Below are 20,485 nucleotides of genomic sequence, written 5' to 3' on the forward strand. Positions count from 1 at the left end.
TGGAATGTATTTGTTAATCTGTGGTCAGATCTTTTGCAAGATTCCTTTGAAAGTCCTCAAAGAAAGAATTCATTTGGTATTTACACTTGAGCACTTACACTTTATGCCTTTTAAGAGTAAGCAACATCTGGAATCAAGGTCTAGTTATACAGTTTTGTTTTTTTTAAGCCAACAGATGACTCCTGCTGGCACTTGTCTGATGCGACTTGATTTAAGCCTGCAGGGTGATATCCCGGGGACCAGCCTCTGCCCCTTCACTTCCTCCTCTGGTGCAGCAGGCCCAGCTGACCTGTGCTGGGCGCCCTGGGTCTGGCCCCTGCTTGGCCCTCTTTCTCTCTCTCCAGGCTGTCCTGGCCCACTCCAGCTGCTTCCCATTCATTTCCTGGCTTCACAGCTTGCAGAGGGCTTGGGAATACTTCCCAAGTGAGGCAGCGATCAGTGTTCTTCACAGTGGGCAGTTTTCCTGCCATACGGAGCCTTCCTGCTGCAGCGCTGCCCACCTGCATGGCTGCTGGATGTGTCCCAGGCAGTCAGAGCTCAGAGCCCATGATGGAGCTGAGAGGAATTCCTGCCATGGGCTGTTGGGAGGCCACCCTCCTGCACACTTGGTGCAGGACACTGGAAATCCCCCCTGCCCTGCCTCCCACCTCCGACCCGAGGGGAAGCATCATCTCAGCAGATTTCTACACCGTTCCTCTTCTGCCCTGTTCCTATTTCCCCAAATGAGAGCCCCGAGGAAGGCCAGCAGGGCTGGGAATCAGCTAACCAGGGTTAAAGCATGAGAAACACCAGAGGTTCAAACAGGAAATAAGAACCAAGAGTGTTTTCAGATAGTTGACAGAACTCAGGATGAGCTGAACATTCACCCCTGTGGATAAGAGGAGCTAGCCTCTGCCTGCTGTGATCTTGGTGCCTCTGCGGGTGGACTCTAAAGGCTTCACGCCATGCCTGAAGCTCTAACTCCGAGCCCAGCTTCCTCTTTCCAGTAAAATCAGGGTGTGGTGCAGCATTTTCCAGAGTGTTCTGTGGAGGAAGAATCCCCTGAGATACTCCTTGAAGAAAGGTTTCCATGGTTGAACAACATTGTGCAATGCCACACACTGCCTCTGGCTCAGGGAAGATTTGCAGGGTGCCTGCATAGGCTGGAGGCTCTTAGAAGTTCTGCTTTACCCAGAGGTTCTGAAAGTTACTGAACCACAGAAAGCTTCTGTCAGCTAACACCTAATAACCACCAGTAAAATCAGTGTTCCATGAACACGCTGTTCTCTCACCCCCCAAGCACACACCCACCTCAGGGCCTTTGTCCTCACTGTTCCCTCTGCCTGGAATGCTGTTTCTCTGGATATTTGCATCACTAACTCCCTCCCCAGATTGAGGTCTCTGCTCAAGAGAGGTCTTCCAGGATGATGCTATTTTAAAAAGCCTCCTCTTTCACCCCTATCCAGTCATTTTCATTAATCCCTTTCCCTGCTTCATTATTTTTTTCATAGCACTTATAAGTCTTAGCACAGCAAGTCACTTATTTGTTTTTATGTAAGAATGGCTTCCCTGGTAGCTCAGACGGTAAAGCGTCTGCCTGCAATACAGGAGACCTGGGTTCGATCCCTGGGTCGGGAAGATCCTCTGGAGAAGGAAATGGCAACCCACTCCAGTATTCTTGCCTGGAGAATTCCATGGACAGAGGAGCCTGGTAGGCTACAGTCCATGGGATTGCAAAGAGTCAGACATGACTGAGCAATTTCACTTCACTTCACTTCAAGAATTAATTTAATTTGGATAAATCTAATGTAGTTTGGCTCAGACAGTAAAGCGTCTGCCTACAATGTGGGAGACCTGGGTTCCATCCCTGGGTTGGGAAGATCCTCTGGAGAAGGAAATGGCAACCCACTCCAGTACTCTTGCCTGGAAAATTCCATGGACAGAGGAGCCTGGTAGGCTACAATCTACAAGGTCGCAAAGAGTCGGGACATGACTGAGCGACTTCACCTCACCTCAGTGTAGTTTAAATTAAGCTCCATGAGGGCAGAGGCATTGCTTTGCCTGAGGTAGCTTCAGCTCTGGAATGGTGCTCAGTGCAAAGGTGACATCACAACAAATACTTGTCGAATGAATCCATGAAGAGTGGAAAAGGGCAAGTTATCTCAAGCGGAAAGCCTGTCATTAAACCCTGGCTATACTTCTTTCTTTCTTGATGTGACCTTGAGCAAATCCCTTCATTGCTTGGACCCTTGATTTCTTTATATAAAATGAGAAAAAAAATAACACCCATCCCATGTATCTTTCATCAGAAGGATCAAATGAGGGCTTGGCTATCATGGTACTCTGTAAAATGTTGGGACTGTCTTTGTTCAGGTTGCTAACAAAAGTACAGCTAGCTGGAGTGGTTTATATGGTGGCGGTGGTGGTGGTCGCTAAGTCATGTCTGATTCTTGCAACCCCATGGACTGTAGCCCGCCAAGCTCTTCTGTCCATGGGATTTTCCAGGCAAGAATACTGGAGTGGATTGCCATTTCCTTCTCCAGGAGATAGTCCCGACTCAGGAATTGAATCTGGGTCCCCTGCATTGCAGGCAGATTCTTTACCGATTGAGTTACGAGGGAAGTCCAAAAACAGACATATTTGACCGAACTGGGTCTTAGTTGTGGCACACGGGATCTAGTTCCCTGACCAGAGATGGAACCTGGACCCCCTGCATTGGGAGCTTGAGTCTTAGCCACTGGACCACCAGGGAGGCCCCACAGTTTTGGAGGCTGAGAAGTCTAAGATCAGAGTGTTGGCAGATCTGGTGTCTGGTGAGAACCTACTTCCTTGTTCATAGATGGCTTTTTTTCCTGTGTTCTCACAGGGCAGACAGTGGGAGGGAACTTTCCTGGAGTTTCTTTTATAAGTACACTAATTCCATTCATAAAGGCCCCACCCTCATGACCTAATCACCTTCCCAAGACCCCACTTCCGAATACAATTTCACTGGGGATTGGGTTTCAACATATGAATTTTAAGGGAAAAACAAACATTCAGACTATCCTGGCTAAGCAGATATAGATTGTTATTATCAAAGATAAAATACAGAAAATAAAAACCCCCATGGTGGTGATCAGATTTTCTGGGAGCATGAGGATAAGTCATTTTGACAGAATGGAAGGCGAGAGAGCAGGAAAAACCCAGAAAAGGTAATGTGACCTAGAGAGGAAAGACTCCTTGATATCACTATCAATCATAGGAAGCTGTGGGTATTTATGCGGTGGGGGTGGGCAGAAAGATGCACAAATAGAGGCTGGTGAATGCTGTGCTGCTTCTGATACTTTGCTTTTCAAACAAGGTTTATTTAATTCAGACGAAAGCCCTAGTAGGGTAAGTGTGTTTTATTTATAAGGTAACTGAAGTCAAAGGGATTTCACTACTGTACTCAGGGTTATATAGGATGTGTGAGTCCAGATCTAAATGCTGATCTGAGGCTATGTGACTGTGCAGTCTTGGCTCCCACAGAGTCTAAAAGAGTCTGCTCCTTGCCCTGTTTGGAGGTGTCCCTGTAAGAGCCAGGGCAAGGGCACCAGAGAACATCTGTTAGTCTCTTCCTCAGCTCTTAGAAAAAAAAATTGAGCTACAAATCTACAAATACTGCTGAGACCTAGACGACCCAGTGGAGTTGGCTCACTGCTGAAGGGAGCAGGGGAGTGAAAGAGGAAGGTAGGAAGTTGTTAAGATGTAGCACTGGTTTGGACTTTGTTTTTAGCGGAAATGTGCATATGTTCAGAAAGCGGAAATGGTGAGGCTGGGGTGTGTGGAGATTGAGGCTTGCTTTGTTTACTTGTATTATTTTCTGTTGTTAGGGCTAATTTCTTCTCGTATCTTATTTCTCTTTTTTTTTAATCACGTAGGGTTATTAATGTTTGCATTAACTAGTTATCTGTGTGTCTCCATCTGAGTCAATCTAAAAATCGTAAATGACTACAGTAACAATCTGGGAATGGAAGTGACTGAATGAGATCTAATATTCTTCTCTGTGTTACCAATGTTTACCTAATCAGGATTTAAATCTTTGAAAAACCTTAATGCATTTGGGTATTAAATTCAATGAAGTTTTCCTACAAGTCCAGCTGTTGGACTTGATGTTTGAAACTTGCCCCCACTGACGATGCTGGGAACTTTGCCCATAAAATTGGGGACCATGGTTGGAAATCAACTCTCAACATTTTTAGAACATGGAATAAAATGAGTATGATTAATGTAGTCACTACTCCATGGAGCTCATTTTCCTTATGAAAGTTGTCAGACTGAGTCTGGAGGGATGATTTGATTACATGAGTAAAGGGGCAAATCTGAGTAATGATCAGAATAATTCAGCCCCCAAACTTCTCACTTGAAATAAACAGGGAGCTGATATTTAGAGGTGAGATAGGGCAAAGGAAAATGTTTTTCTCTCATCTTTTGATTTTTTGGTTTCTTTTTTTTTTCTGAATAATGCTTTTAGTTTTCTCAGTTCAAGTGAATGGACATTCTATGTGTATTGGGGGCGCGGGTGAGGGGGAGTTGGGGAGAGAAAGAGCAAGCATTCCAAGCTCTGCAAAGCTTTTCTCCTTTAAGTCATGGACTCCCCGCTCCCTGGAAGGCCCCAGGCATATTCTGTCTCCCCGTCATCATGAGCAGAAGGACTAGGGGTGGGATCCCTGGCAGCAGACCCAGAGTTTGGATCTCGACTTCAGCACTTTCTTCTGGCCTTGATGCAGTTATTTATTTTTGGCAGCGCGAGCTTTCCACTAGTTGCGGTGTGCGGAGGTTACCCTCTAGTTTCCGTATGCAGGCTTCTCATCGCACTGACTTCTATCATTGTGGAGAACAGGCTCTAGGGCACTCCCGCTTCAGTAGTTAGGGCGTGTGGGCTCAGCAGTTGCCGCTGGCCTTGGTGCAGTTTTTAACCCGTCTCAGTTTTCTCATCTGCAAACGGGGATAATGACATTCCTTGTATTTCCAGGTTGTGATGAAACAAATTTCTAGGCTCAAGATGTAGCTGCTTCTAACTGGATGTCACCTCAGCAAACAGAAATGGAGATAACATCCTTGTAAACGTTCCTCTTGAACAGAAATGCAGGATATCCAGTCTATCAATCCGCAAACGCCAACCCAAGTCTGGGCCTTTCAGTCCAAACAAGGCAGACTATAAGGCTCCAGCCAATCAGATATTTTCTATTTGTCTTTCCTTGTTCCTTATTCTTTGTCCTATCAGAGCTTCCTGCCTTCTGCCCCTTTTTGCACTTCTTGGGATAGAAACTGTCCACTTCATGAAGTGTTAAATAAAGTTTGTTTGTATCACCTACATTGTCTTCCTTAATCATCTTTTAAATAGTTGTCATGAAGATTATATAAGGTAAGCATGTGGGGCATCTGACACATAGCAAGCATCCAGTAAATACTAGTCAGGGTTATTTTTACTACGAATACCCTCTCCATTCTCTGGGAGGATAGTCCTTTCTTGAGGGAAAGAACTGTTTTACTCCTCTTGTCGCCTCACATTATCCATACACTGTCACATCCGCAATGTGAATGGAATCCACATTTAATAAGATTGTGTGTTGCAATTAGCCCTCCAGCTTCCTGAAAATACTCTTGTTATAATCTGCATGTTCTCCTTGCAGGTATTGTCCAGTGTTAGAAAGAGGATTTGAATGCTCTTAAATTCATGGTGCATTTCTCAAAAGCATATCTTTCACATCTAAATGTCACCTTATTTTTTTGAACATGCATTTAGATAGATTGGATCCTACTGTTTTGTGGTCTTCCCTGGGAGCCTGATTTTTATGGAGCTGGTAGGGGTCCTGGGCATATGAAGAGATTTGCAGTTGTGGAAACCAGACAATTGATGTTCTAAACAGCTTTGCTGAGAAAACAGTCATTTCTGTTTCTTCTGGGTTACATTCTTGTCACCTGCTTTTCCATGAGATGGTCAGAGACAGGAAAATTGATTAGGAGGCTCATTGCTATTATTATTGATATCTTTGAAAAGCTTTGTAAATTGGGTATTTGCAAAGGAGAACTGCTTAAGAAACAGGACAATCATTCACGGTCTGTCTGAGACAAATAATTCTGTGGTACTGACTGCAAAAATCATTTAGGTTGCACAGATCAAGCTCCATGAACAGCATTTCATTACAGAAAGATGGGAAGAACTGTCTTATTAAAAAGCAATGTGATGGTAAGACAAGACTAAAGTGAGTCAAAAAAGAAATTACCAAGCAGGGATCAAGAAAGAAGAGGGAGGCTTGAACATGGATATATATGTCCAGATAAATTAATTCTATGGCCATTTGTTTATAATAATTATGCATAAATATTTGAATAATAATCACACCCCCAAATTAACTGAAAATCATACTCCATTCAATTGCATGAAGCAGTTTACATGTCCATTATCAACTGAGCCAAGGAACATGTAATGATGTGAAAAGGAAGAGCCCCATGAAATGTTTCCATAAAAACTGAGTTTTTCCTTCACTTACATTTACTTGTCAATTTTAAAGGAATCAAATTTCATTAACCATATAAATAAAGTATCCTGAAGGCACTAGCTACTGCTGTTTCTGAAAGCTACCCTATATTTAGAAACTTTCTGTGGCTTTCAGATAAATGTATTTCCTTTAGAAAAGCAATTCTCACAACCTAACCTAAGTGGACAGAGCAGGGGCTGTTTCTAATGAAACTAAGGAATTCGTGATGTCATCTGGTGTGTGGCAATCCCTCAATTAAGAGGGGAGGGTCAGAAAACGCAAAACCCTATGATTATACCAAGCAACTTGAAATGCATCAAAAGCTCATTATGCGTGATCAGTCTGCACCAAAATACAACCCTATAGAAAGTGAAAAGCTCTGCTCTTTTTATGTGACTTAGTTTTGGAAGCCAGCGGTGACAAACTTCACAGATCAGCAGCCTCCCAAAGCTTTGAGCAAATGTAGAAAACCACTTGTTAGTTCCTTCCCTCTAAGCAGCCCTCCCTGTGGCTCCACTTTGTTTTTAAACTTATTTTTGGTAAAAGTCAGGCTTACCAAGCTCTAAAGTACACGGAACCTCCTGCTGTCCATCCCAAGCGGCCCCAAGATGAAAAGTGGTGCATCACGTTTGACAAAGCAGAGGAAGGTTATTTTATTAATAGTTGGCACCAGAATTCCCCCTAGAAAGGGAAATGGATTTACTTTGAAAAATACCCTGATAAGAGCTGGGAGAGTAGGAGAGAGCCCCTGAGGGGCTAGGGTGTGGGCGGAATGTTTCTGAGACAAAGGGAGCAATTTGGCATAACTTCCCAGCGCTGCGTCAGGAGAGACAGGGGAGGGGCCGCAGCCACCAAGAGGGCGGAGAGTCGTTCTCCTCTGCTCACGTGACTCTTCCTTGCTTCCCTCCCGGACACAGCTTCGCTGAAATGACTAAACTGATTAAATATTTGATGCAAGTCTTTTTTTTTTTTTTTTTTGATGCAAGTCTTTTTAAAAAATAGAAACATGTATAAAGTAAGGGCTAGGCTTGTGTCTAGATAGACTAAGGAGAACACGAGTTAACTTGTGTGGACCCAAGAGTGGAGGCAAAGAACAACCTCCCAGAATAAGTGTTAAGAATTTTTTCGGATACTCACAGATTTAGATGGTTTTTTGAAATCTCTGAAGGGATTAGAGAACTCCTTATGGCACCTTGGTTAAACCAGCTACTTTATGGCCAGAATCACTACTTGGTGATACCCTCCTCACTGACGGGAAGCAACTGTCTTAAGCTACTTCGTGGAGAGGTATGTGGAAATGTGATGCAGTAAACACTGCATAGTTGATTTTGCAGTCTTTGAACTGGCTAGACTTCAAAACAATGCTAATTTAAGAGGCTGGCAGAGGAAAATAATGCTTTTAGTAGAATATCAAAGAAATTTAAGATCCCAGCCTTACATTTCATAAATGTCCAACACCACCAGTTTTTCAAAATCAATTCAAAATCCTGGCGAATAAGAGATAAATTCAGAACCGGATAAATTGGGTATCTAATAGTCCCAGGGAATTTTTTATTACCCATGTTGCTAAGATGCAGGTGAAGATGTACCCACAAATTGGTACCTTTGTACAAGATCATCATATCTGTTCTAGGATCAGATCTAGAGGACCACAGTATAAACCAATGGACAAAATATGTTTGATCCTGGCTCAGTGTGGAGAAGGAAATGTGTGGAGTGTGGAGGAGGAAACGGCAACCCACTCCAATGTTCTTGCCTGGAGAATCCCAGGGATGGCAGAGCCTGGTGGGCTGCCGTTTATGGGGTCGCACAGAGTCGGACAGACTGAAGCAACTCAGCAGCAGCGCGTCTTAGGGCTTCCCCGATAGCTCAGTTGGTAAAGAATCTGCCTGCAATGCAGGAGACCCGGTTTCAATTCCTGTGTAGGGAAGATCTGCTAGAGGAGGGATAGGCTACCACTCCAGTATTCTTGGGCTTCCCTTGTGGCTCAGGTGGCAAAGAATCCACCTGCAATGTGGGAGACCTGGGTTCGATCCCTGGGTAGGGAAGATCCTCCGGAGAAGGGAGGGAACCCGTAACAGTGTTCTGCTTTGGAGATTTCCATGGATTGTATAGCCCATGGGGTTGCAAAGAGTCAGACACGACTGCAACTTTCACTCACTTAGTGTGTCTTAGCACTTTGGGGATATAAAAATAATAGTAGTATATCACCTAAAGAAATGATCCAGTGTCATTATTTCTTCCAAATGGAATGACTGGACTCAAACTTTAAGATTGCATCATCTCTTGAGAAATGCCTTCTCTGACCATCGTTTACAAAGTTTTACCCTGCACATCACTCTTTGGATTTTCTTCAGGATACTTATCACCACCTAGAGCGAGCCTGTTCATTTAATTTTTAATCTGTTTTTGGTCTGTCTGCCAACCATTGTAATGTGGAGACCATGAAAGCAGGGAACTGACATTCTTTATTCATTTCTGTTTCTCAAGCTCCAGGATAATGCCTGTCATGTAATCAGAGCTCAATAAAGTATTTGTTGAATCACTTAATGAATTTCACCCAGCATCTAATCTGTAGAGATTATCAGAATCCTTATATGCCACTACAAATACAATGTGATTATTATTGTAAAGACATACTGAAGGATTCAATGACTGGTATTTTGATCTAATTCTTTTTGATTATCATCCTAATCTTAGATCATGTAAATGATCATCACATTATACCCATCAGGATACTTTGCAAGGAAAAAAATCAGAATTATGGTTGCTCTGCACTCAAAGTATCTAGAGGTACAATTAAGTGATATAACTGTAGAGTTCAGTTTTCAAATAGAGGGATGTTTTGATGTTCAGTTTTTGCTTTTAAGTTAATAGCAGTGTTAAATTATATCCTTGGGTCATTAGAAGGTTAGGTTCACTTTTTTTTAATTAAAAAAAGTTCAATAGTGGGAGTTGGATAATAATGACTATGAGATTGAGTAAGATTTAATATTACTTTTGATGTAAAATTTATTTGAAAATATAATTGTAAAAGAGAAAATATAATTGTGAATAGGGAAAGTATAAATTTATTTGAAATGACAGCAAATACCAAAAACATTCTTTGGTTATATATTACGGATAATTAAAAGAATATACAGTGGCCCCTTGGCCCTTGATTGTAGGGATTGTTTCCAGGATCCCCTACTCCTGTGATTACCAAAATCTGAAGATGTTCAAGTTCTGAAAGTCCATAGATACAGAGGCTGATTGTATTTCAGAACGCAGATGCGTTGTTTTGAAAGAGTTGAACATTTTTTGGATGATCTTACTTGTGATACATCGTCAGTAGTATCAGGGATTTCTTTTTTTAATGTAACTAGGCTCATTAGACAAAGTTTAAATTTTCTTCTATGTGTGCTATTTTTTCCATTTTCATATGAAAAGATTATCAAAGTACTCCTAAATTAAGCTAAGTGCATAAAAGAAATTTCCAGGAACTTTTAAAAATTTCCTTTCTGGAATTGGTGAGTATCTATTTATTACTGGTGGAGTAAAGAAAGAACTGTTTTCAAGTGTTTATTTACACACAAATTACTTTGGGTTTGTGTCTGAAAGAGTACTGTAATCATTTTAGTTATCTATTTCTGCATAACAAATCACCACAAAATTTAGTGGTTTAAAATAATAATAAGCATTTATCTCTCACAGTTTCTGTGAGGAATTAGGAGCAGCTTAGTTGAATGTTTTGCTGGAGGGGTGTTTTCATTAGGTTTCAGTCAAGATGTTGACCAGGGCTGCAGTCATCTGAAGGCATAACAGGGACAGGAGGCTCTGCTTCCAAGATGGTGCAGTCACATAGTTGGCAAATATGTGCTGGCTGTTGACAGGAAACCTCAGTTCCTCAAGCTGTGTACTGCTCCATAGGACTGCTTGAGTGTCTGTACAACACGTAGTTGACTTCCCGCAGAGCAAGTGATCAAGTAAGCAATGTGGAAGTTGCTATGTTTTTCTAAATCACCTAGCCCTAGAAGTCACACACCATCATTTCCACCATGTTCAACAAGTCACACAAACCAACCCTTATACAACAGGTCAAGGAACTACAAAAGAGCATAAATACCAGGAGGGGGAATCATTGGGGAAAAATCTTGAAGGCTAACTAACAGTGATTACTAGCGTTATCTTAAAATCCTCCACCAATTTTGAATTGGTTATCAACGTGCACTAAAAAGTGTTTTACAAATTATGGAGTAGTATAAAATTGGAAATAATATTTAACAAAAAGTCCTGATAAGTGTGTAAATATCATTTCTCCCCATGTATTTGAACAAAATATATCATCATGTTGCATAAAGCAAATAAGTAAATATTGTCAAATCTGTTTCATAAGATTATAAACATCCTTTATTTTTGATAGGGAATAAGGTCAGATAGGGAGAAGGCAGTGGAACCCCACTCCAGTACTCTTGCCTGGAGAATCCCAGGGATGGGGGAGCCTGGTGGGCTGCTGTCTATGGGGTCGCACAGAGTTGGACACGACTGAAGCGACTTAGCAGCAGCAAGGTCAGATAATTGAAAAAAAAAAAAAAAGATGGAAGAAGGGAACTATTGGAGAATAGAACAATAGGGCCCAAAGAAAGAAAAAAGTAGAAAAAGGCAAGGGAAAGGAATGGGGATAAAAGGGATGAGAGAAGACAAATGGGAGAGATAATAGCAGAAAACACAGAATACAAAGATATGGAAATAAAAAACCAAAGAAGTGTAGAAAAAAAGATGCTTTGTAAAAAAAGGGAGAAGAAAGAGGGAAAAGATCAGGAGGAAGAGAGAGAACGTTTTAAATAAAAAAGCAAAATAGAGATTAGCTTTCTTATTCTTTTCCTTTTTCAGAACCTTTTCCACCTCAGAACAGAGCCAGGGATTTGTAGCTTCTTTCTTAGTTTTTCTCAGTGTTTTTCCTGGCTTCTCTGGAGTTCCTTTTAAGGCTTGGTTTGCTTTAATGCTTGATTTTCAGCTTGTCACTCAGACTGGGCTGGCTAAGGGTGTCTGAAGAGAAGAGAGGAATGGCCAATGTGTTAAATCTCCAACTGGTAATTCTTACGGACACATTATCTTGTTAGATAATATTTTATCTAAAAGTATTAAAAATATATCAGAGAGAGAAAAAACAGGCACAAGAAAATGATTTTCTGAGAGAATTTTGGTTCTGTAAAGAATTATTACCATATTTGGCTTTGGTTCTCTTTGTGTATTTTCTGCAGATTAGTGTAGTTCATTTTGAGTTTTTGATTCAGGGTTCATTTTAGTTCAGGTTTCTGATTCAATTTATGTTTCTGTGATTGAACCAAAATTCCAGTTAAAAAAGTACTCAGTAGGCTAGATTCCTTCGCCAATACTTAAAAAAAAAAAAATCATGAGAACGTTCCAGAATACATTCTTCAATAATGTTTAACGTCTAGATTTAAGGGAAATTTGGATAAGCATTTTTCATATATTAAAATGCTAAATAATTAGATGGATTTTTTTTCATTTATTTTCAGTATACTTTCTGATGTACAAGTTAATTCACAAGGGGAAATTTAATCAAAGTAGTTCATAACAACATGCAATCTGCTTTGTAGACTCTTTGTAGTTTCTTGCCCCTCTCTTCCCAAAGTTGTTTTTCAAAAAGGTGTTTAAATTACAAAGTTTTTCAAATATATAATACATTCACAAAGTTCCAAATTCATCCCTGTTTGTAATTCACTTCTTGAGTTTGTGTTTAGGATCCTTCACTTGGGAAAATTCTCATCTTGTTATGTCTTCAGATATTGTCTCGTTCTCACTCTTTTCTCCTTCTGGAATTCTGATTTAGAGGCATGTTGCTTTCTCATCTTCAATGTCTTTTAACCTTTTTGTCATATGTTACATCTCTGCCTCTTTGTGCTTCTGTCTAGACAAGTTATTCTGATCTATCCTCCATTTCAAAAATGCCTTTTTAAAAAAAACTTTTATTGAAGCATAGTTGATTCACAGCACTGTGTTAATTTCAAGAGTACTGCAAAGTGAATCAGTTATACATATACAAATATCCACTCTTTTTTTTTAGGATATTTTTCCATAAAGGCCATTAATAGAGTATTGAGTAGAGTTCCCTGTGCTATACAGCAGGTTCTTATTAATTATCTATTTCGTATATAACAGTGTATATATGTCAGTCCCAATCACCCAGTTTATCCCTCCCCTCTTCCTGCCCTTGTTCCCTGGTAGCCATAAGTTTGTTTTCTACATCCATGCCTCTACTTCAGTTTTTACCAGTTCTTTCTTTAGCTGTGCCTAACATGCTGTTAAAACCATCCATTTAGTGTTTAAGTGGTTATAGTTGCCAGCTTTTGAGGTTCTATTTGATTTTTTAAAAAATTTTTGCTTGGTTATTTTGTATAGTTTGTTACATATTATCTGGATTGATTTTCACGCTTGACTTTAATAGCGTAATTCATAGGCATTTTGTAATCTGTGTCTGATAATTCTTATATCAGAGGTTTTGCCTCTCTGTTTCCGTTTTCTGTTATTTCTGCTGGTTTTGCTTTAGTTCTTTGTCTCCTGCATGACTGTGAGCTGCTCATTTTCTTTAGAGAATTATTTGTGAGCATTCTTTGAGGCCCTGGGTGATGGTGAGCTTTTCCAGTGTGAATTTATGTTTGCTTTGGTTGTGTGCCTGGGACCACTATCAGTTCTTTACTTTTTCTTGGATCATCCAGATTGTGTGAATTTGTAAATCCTCATGAGGGCTGGCTTGTCATTACAACTCATCAGGGGACTTCCTTTCCTTTATTCTTGCTTTCTTTAGGCCAGGAATTGTGGGACTTATTTTTGATTTTTTCTTGCACCAGAGGTTCATCCTTTTACCAGTCCTCTGGGAAATGAGTATGCTATTTGATTCCCCATGCAGGCTCAGGGCTTTGTCTTCAGTTCTTCCGCATTTCCTGAGGCAATGGAAACCAAGGCTGAAATAGACTAGGTTTGGCAAGCGCCCTCAGTGTCCTATTCACTTCTGGGTTTCCATCTCAATAATTTCTTCTTAACATTCCTTTGATGCTTTTAAGATTTTACTAATTTTGAGGGGGGAGATTTTACTAATATTTTATCTAGTATTTTCAGGTGAAGGATTGTTCCAGTTATTTAGCCCTCCTTAATACTGGAAATGGAAGTCCTGATAAAAATTCAACAAGTACAAAAGGGTATACAGTAATAAGTTTCTTGTTATTCCTGTCTTTCTGATCATCATCTCAGTAGGTACATAATGAGCATTTGATGAAATTCAGAGCTCATTTATACACTCACCCACTCACATATCCAGACTGTTAGAAAACTACAAATAGAAGGAAAAGTTTAAAATCCTGACAATAGTTTACATCATATTTTAGTGGTGAAAATTTGGAGGTATTCATTCTTGTTCTAGTTAAGAGCAAGACTAAGAGGCCTCTGGCACTTCTATTTAGTGTTATATTGGTAGTCCTAGCAAATGCATTAAGAAAAGGAAAAGAATTAAGATACTGAAAAGGAAGATAAAAATTTATTTGCAAAGGATGTGATTGTCTATAGAGAATTTAAAGACCATTGAAAAATTCAGCAGGTTTGTAAGACAGAATTGCATTCCTATATTGGTAATTATTATTTAGAAAATTAGTTGCTTCTAAATTATTATTTAGAAATTTTGTTGCTATTACATAACAGCAACAAAATAATAAGGTATGTTTGAATAAATCTAACAAAATAAACGTGATGCTTTATAGAGAAGATAGAACATCACTGAATCACATTAAAGAAGATCTGAATAAATAGAACTACATTCCATTTTTGTGAGAAGGAAGATTGAATATTATAATTCTGTCATTTTCTCCAAATCAAACTACAAATTCAGTGCTGTCTGTGGAACTTGCCAAACTGATACTAAAATTCATTAGAAAGAACAAAAGCTAAGCCAAATTTCGAAGAATAATTTGGGGAACTTATACCACCACATATCAAAGCTTGCTATAAACCTGGAAAAGTGAAAATGTTAGTCATTCAGTTGTGTCCAACTCTGCGATCCCATGGACTGGATAGCTCGCTGGTCTGTTTGTCCACGGGATTCAACAGGCAAGAATACTGGAGTGGGTAGCCATTCCCTTCTCCAGGGGATCTTCCCAACCCAGGGATTGAACCCAGGTCTCCTGCATTGCAGGCAGATTCTTGATCGTCTGAGCTACTATAAACCTAAGGCAACTAAAATAATAGCATATTTATGCAAAGATATACAAATAGAGTCATCCCTGAGTATATTCATGGGATATTGGTTCCAGAATGTCCCCAATACCAAAATTCACAGATGTGCAAGTGATTTATATAAAATGGCATAGCATTCGTGCATAATGTATGCACATCCTCCTGTGTATTTTAAATTACTGTAGATTACTTATAATATTGAATACAAAGTAAATACTATGTAAATAGCTGCTGATGCATGACAAATTCAAGTTTTGTTTTTTAGAACATTCTGGAATTTTTTCCCAAATATTTTAAATTCATGGTTGGTTTAATACCTTTCTATGGAATTTATGAATATAGAGGACCCACTATACATATATGTAACAGAATAGCATAGAAAAGAGCCGTATGCATATAGAGGTATAGCATGTGACATTACAGATAATTGGGAACAGAACTACTCAAAATATTGTCATGGAACAGATGGCTATCCACATAGAAGGGGAAATTATCATACCATATACTAAAGTGTTAATTCTAGGGGGTGACTTTAAGACCTAAATATGAAAGCCTTTAATATTTCAGGACATTTTGGGAGAAAATGTATGAAATATGTTTTTGACCTTGGGATAAGAAAGGATTTGTTGAATAACACAATCAAAAGCCTAGAGCATAAAGGCAAAGACTGATAAAATTAAAAGGACTTTGCTTAACAAAAGACACCATATCGAAGTTGATAGAAAAGCTCAGAATTGGAGAAAATGTTTATATCACATACCACTCATATAAGATTTATATTCGAACTATACAAAGTACTCCTACAAGTATAAAATTAAAATGTCAGCAAATCTACTAGAAAAATGAGCAAAGATATGAACAAGCTATTTAGAGACGTGGCTAATGTAGTGGGTAGTATAGCTCTAAGGAAAACCTATGAAATGTGTACAGAGTTTTCATCATAGCCCCGTGTATAATAGGAAAACATTGGAAATACCCTAAATGTCTATCAGCATAAGAATGAACAAATGAAAGTGTAATATATTCATAAACTGGAATACTATACTCCTATCAAAATAAGTAAACTAGAACTATAGACATCAGTAATTATAATTTTTTTTGAGTCAAAAAGCAAAGCAAAACCAAGCTGAAGAATGATAATATAGTATCATACATTTTGTATGTTGGTTGAAAAATACTGCATTGCTTGTGAGTTCTTCATAATTAATATTATAAACATGTCCATGCTAATGATAAACCTTTAACTCAGGATAATGGCTATATCTGAGTAGGGAGCAAGGGAAGGGCCTAAAGGGCCCATACTGATGAATTTCTATCCTCCCTCCAGTTACTTAAGTGTAGCAAAATGTTAGATTTGATAAAGATTAATGGTGAATAATACAGAGGTGTTTAATTTATACTATATTAACCATTAATTAAATATAAGATGTAAGTATAACATGGGCTTCCCTGGTAGCTCAGCTGGTAAAGAATCCATCTGCGATGCAGGAGACCCTGGTTCGATTCCTGGATCTGGAAGATTCCCCTGGAGAAAGAATAGGCTATGCACTTTAGTATTCATGGGCTTCCCTGGTGGCTCAGATGGTAAAGAAACTGCCTGTAATGTGGGTGACCTGCGTTTGATCCCTGGGTTGGGAAGATCCACTGGAGGAGGGCATGGCAACCCATTCTAGTATTCTTGCCTGGAGAATCCCCACGCACAGAGGAGACTGGTGGGCTACAGTCCACGGGGTCACAAAGAATCAGATATGACTGAGCAACTAAGCACAGCACAGCATAATATAAATTAAATATATGTAATACTTTTTTGTATGTTTGGCATATTTCATAAGAAATCATCAAATGGAACCCCATAGTCAATTAGGATGATTCAACACTGGAAAATATATTAATGTAATTCATTAATTAGTAAACTCAACTGGTAAATTAAAGAAGTGTTTAAGAATATATGAGCAAGAAATTGTAAGATTCATAAAGGAAACTCACAAAACTTTAACCAAAGACACCAGGCAAGATTGGAATAAACAGAGAAACTACTATGTCCTAAGATAAGACAACTCATATTATAAAATTACCAATCCTCTCCAAGGTGATATGGAGATAATGCAGTTCCAGTGGGAACTTCAATGCACTATTTCAAGTTAATAAGTAGAAGGGGAGCAGGACAATTGGCTATCCATGAAGAAAAGAGTAAAGTTTGTCTTATCTTACTTACCCAGCTTATAAAAATGTTTTTAATTGATTAAATAGCCCAATGTAAAAAGAAAAAAATTACAAAATCATTGGAAGGACATGTGGAAGAAGCCTTTATAAAATCCTGGAGTAAGAATTACTTTTTTGAGCATGATACTAGAACCTTTGTCTAACAGAGTCACAGAGATAGAGAACAGACTTAGGTTTCCAAGGGGGGCTGACAAGATGGATTTGGAGGTTGCAGTTAACAAATGTAAAGTATTCTATATAGACTGGATAAACAACAAGGTCCTACTGTATAATATATTAGGACTATATAGTATTGTAGAGTACAGTAACATATTAAATATCCTGTGATAAATCATAATGGAAAAGAAAATGGAAAAGTAGGTACATGTATGTATAAATGAATCACTTTGCTGTACAGCAGAAATTAACACAACATTGTAAATCAAATATACTTCAATTAAAAAAAGAATCATTTTCTATAAGGAAAAGACTGACAGATTTAACTCTATGAAAATGAAAACAATTTAGTACACTTTCAGTTCAGTTCAGTCGCTCAGTCGTGTCTGACTCTTTGCAACCCCATGAATCGCAGCACGCCAGGCCTCCCTGTCCATCACCAACTCCCGGAGTTCACTCAGACTCATGTCCATCGAGTCCGTGATGCCATCCAGCCATCTCATCCTGGGTCGTCCCCTTCTCCTCCTGCCCCCAATCCCTCCCAGCATCAGAGTCTTTTCCAATGAGTCAACTCTTCACATGAGGTGGCCAAAGTACTGGAGTTTCAGCTTTAGCATCATCCTTCCAAAGAAATCCCAGGGTTGATCTCCTTCAGAATGGACTGGTTGGATTTCCTTGCAGTCCAAGGGACTCTCAAGAGTCTTCTCCAACACCACAGTTCAAAAGCATCAATTCTTCGGTGCTCAGCCTTCTTCACAGTCCAACTCTCACATCCATACATGACCACAGGAAAAACCATAGCCTTGACTAGATGGACCTTACTTTAAGACAGATTAAAACAAAACAAAATGAAAACGTAGAGGTAGAGTGGAAGAAAATAATCACTGCAGATAAATGATTCCTGTCAGTCCTGGTCAATAAACTATAAATCACTAACATTTATCAGGCATTTCTCTCTGTGTCTGGCATTATTCTAAGTGCTTTTTAATTTTAAGCCATTCAAAATCCCACAGTAGCCCTATGGGATAGGTTCTAGCATCATCATTTTATAGGTGAGGAAACAAGTACAGAGAGGTTAATTAACTTCTCCAGTGTGATGTATCTGCTGAGGGTCAGAGATGGGATTTGAATCAAGTTGGGTTGGCTCCAGCTTCTGTTCTCTAAACTACTCTCCTGCTTATAAACCCAAAACAAAACCCCAAGAGAACAATAAACAAAAGAAAAAAGAAATTTCACAGAGGGAAAAATTCAGTGGTTTACAAATGTGTGAAAATATGCTCTTTGAAAAAAAAAAAAGAAAATATGCTCAACCTCATGAGTCATTCAAGAAAAGAAAAATAAAAGAACATGAAATGTCACCTTTTGCCCTCTAGAGTGGCTAAAAAGAAATTTTTTTTTTAAAGATTGTAATAGGGAGATAACATTAAAACTAAAGAATTAAAGTATGGTAATTGGTAAGGGTTGTAGATATTGACACATACTTTGGTGGTGCAAAATAGGTGGCTTTGACGTTTTAAGGAAGGCGGTTTGGCAGTATTAATCAAAATGAAATTCACACACCTTTAGATTAGCAATTTACTTTTTGGAATTTAGCTAACTATTCTTTCAGCAGTATACCCAGATGTGATACAGCTATACAGTAGTGTGACTGAAAAATTAGAAATAGTGCAGTAGATCTATACATTATGGGAAAATAGCCAAAGCAGAACATATATTTGGGTTAAAAAAATGCACAAGTCTGTGTCAAGAGCAAGCCCATCTGGATACTCTCTCAGACCAGTACTTTCCTAAGAGTCTCTGTGGTGGCTTTCTTGAATACCCCTGACTTTTCTAGTCTTGCCTTCAGTCTTTGTCCCTCCTTGTGAGGAATTAGTATTAAGTGCCTGCTGGGATCACCTGTTCTTAAGCCCCTCTGGACACAAGGATTCCTTCTTCAGCACATATTAGTCTGTCCCATGTCTAGCAGATTGTCTTCAGTGTTGCTAGTAAATGTTTGTACCTTTGCCCCAGTTCCGTTCCCACTGCTGATGTAGGTTTGCTCACATAGATGTGTTTTTATTTCCTGGATTGTTTCGATAAGATAATAGGAGAGAGACAGCTGGAAACGTGTTCAAGGCACCATATTACCTCTAATGTTTCTAATGTTTTTCACACCTTTTCCCCTCTTCCATTTCCTCTAACTACTTAGGGATATTTTGGGAATTGTAATGTCAAATAATTAAGCATTTGGAAGAGTGTATATTTGGAATTTTGCCAGAACCAATTAAAAAAGAAAAGTTTTTTTTAAAGCAAAATTTTGATAAAGTGATAGTATGTGATAAAAATGAATGAAAACTTGTTTAAGGAGCACAGTTTATCTTGCATAGTTAAAGTGGACTTATTTATCTGTCCACTTAGGATTGTGCAAGGATTTTAATTGAATACAGCTCTTTTACTGTGCCTGAAGGGACAGTCTGCACTAGAAGAATAAAAGGATCAGACTGTGATCTGAAACAGTGGCTAAAACAGGTCTATTTTTAAAGAGCATGTGGTTTGTGGTGATTATCATTCAATAAAGCCAGCAGGAAGCAAGGAGATGGAAATGGTCTTAATGAAGACAAGAAAGTGTTGTCACTCATTAATGGGGAGCATATCCATCATCCTCACAAATAATTAGAAATATTAAAATCATAACTGAAAGAGCATATGGGGAACTCTGCATTAAAAAAGTAAGTTCATGTTTGTATATTTCAGCTGAGTTTATAATGTACTTTCACATACATTATCTCATAGGATCCTTACAACCATCCATTTAAGGTATAGAATGTATTATTATCCCTATTGTGTAGAAGAAGAAATTGCTACTCAAGTGGTTAAATGATTTGAATAAGATCATACATTTAGTTATTAGAAATTCTTATATATAAAAGCTTTTACCTCAGATAAGTTCTTTTTTAATTATGAAACCTTCAGCAGCTGTAGGGCTAGATTAATACATGGTGATATTTTTGCACATTACTAATTTTTTTCACAGAAAAGACCAAACTAATGTAAATAGTTGAACTTTCATAATATTTCCACTGATAACTCAGTCACAATGACAGACCCTGAAATTGGCCATCAATTCTGAAATTCCTAAAAAAGCTAGGAGACATACCAAACTTCTTTTCCCCAGCCTAAAAGAACCTAGTAAAGTGAAAGAGAGCATAGGCTTATATGCTAATTGAAAACGTGGTATTTTATTCTTCACCTATTTATTTTCCATTTTGTTGATTTTCTTGGGAATATGTGTTTGTAGGTGAACAGGAGTAAGTTGGGAACATTTGATTAACAAGCATTTATTGGAAAACCATTATGTACATATCAAATAAAGTTTTCTTGCCTGGAGAATCCCAGGGACAGTGGAGCCTGTTGGG

General features: G+C 38.8%; 1 protein-coding gene and 2 long non-coding RNA genes across 3 annotated transcripts in view; 2 read left to right on the forward strand and 1 right to left on the reverse strand.

The window, feature by feature from the left end:
* The window catches only part of RAP1B (RAP1B, member of RAS oncogene family), a 100,041-nt gene extending 92,309 nt beyond the window's left edge, over positions 1 to 7,732 (reverse strand). The window contains exon 1 of the mRNA XM_069584690.1: positions 7,620 to 7,732. The gene's annotated coding sequence lies outside the window, so the exon portion shown is untranslated. The remainder of the gene's footprint in view (positions 1 to 7,619) is intronic.
* Positions 3,442 to 5,314, forward strand: LOC138437414 (uncharacterized). Its single transcript, XR_011255948.1, has 2 exons — positions 3,442 to 3,687; positions 4,973 to 5,314. It is a non-coding gene; the product is annotated as an uncharacterized lncRNA (long non-coding RNA).
* Positions 7,122 to 20,485, forward strand: part of LOC138437416 (uncharacterized) — a 69,747-nt gene continuing 56,383 nt past the window's right edge. Inside the window, exon 1 of the long non-coding RNA XR_011255951.1 lies at positions 7,122 to 7,769. This is a non-coding gene — a long non-coding RNA (uncharacterized lncRNA). The remainder of the gene's footprint in view (positions 7,770 to 20,485) is intronic.

This window comes from Ovis canadensis, chromosome 3 (assembly GCF_042477335.2).
Source record: "Ovis canadensis isolate MfBH-ARS-UI-01 breed Bighorn chromosome 3, ARS-UI_OviCan_v2, whole genome shotgun sequence".
Classification (NCBI taxonomy): Eukaryota; Metazoa; Chordata; class Mammalia; order Artiodactyla; family Bovidae; genus Ovis; species Ovis canadensis.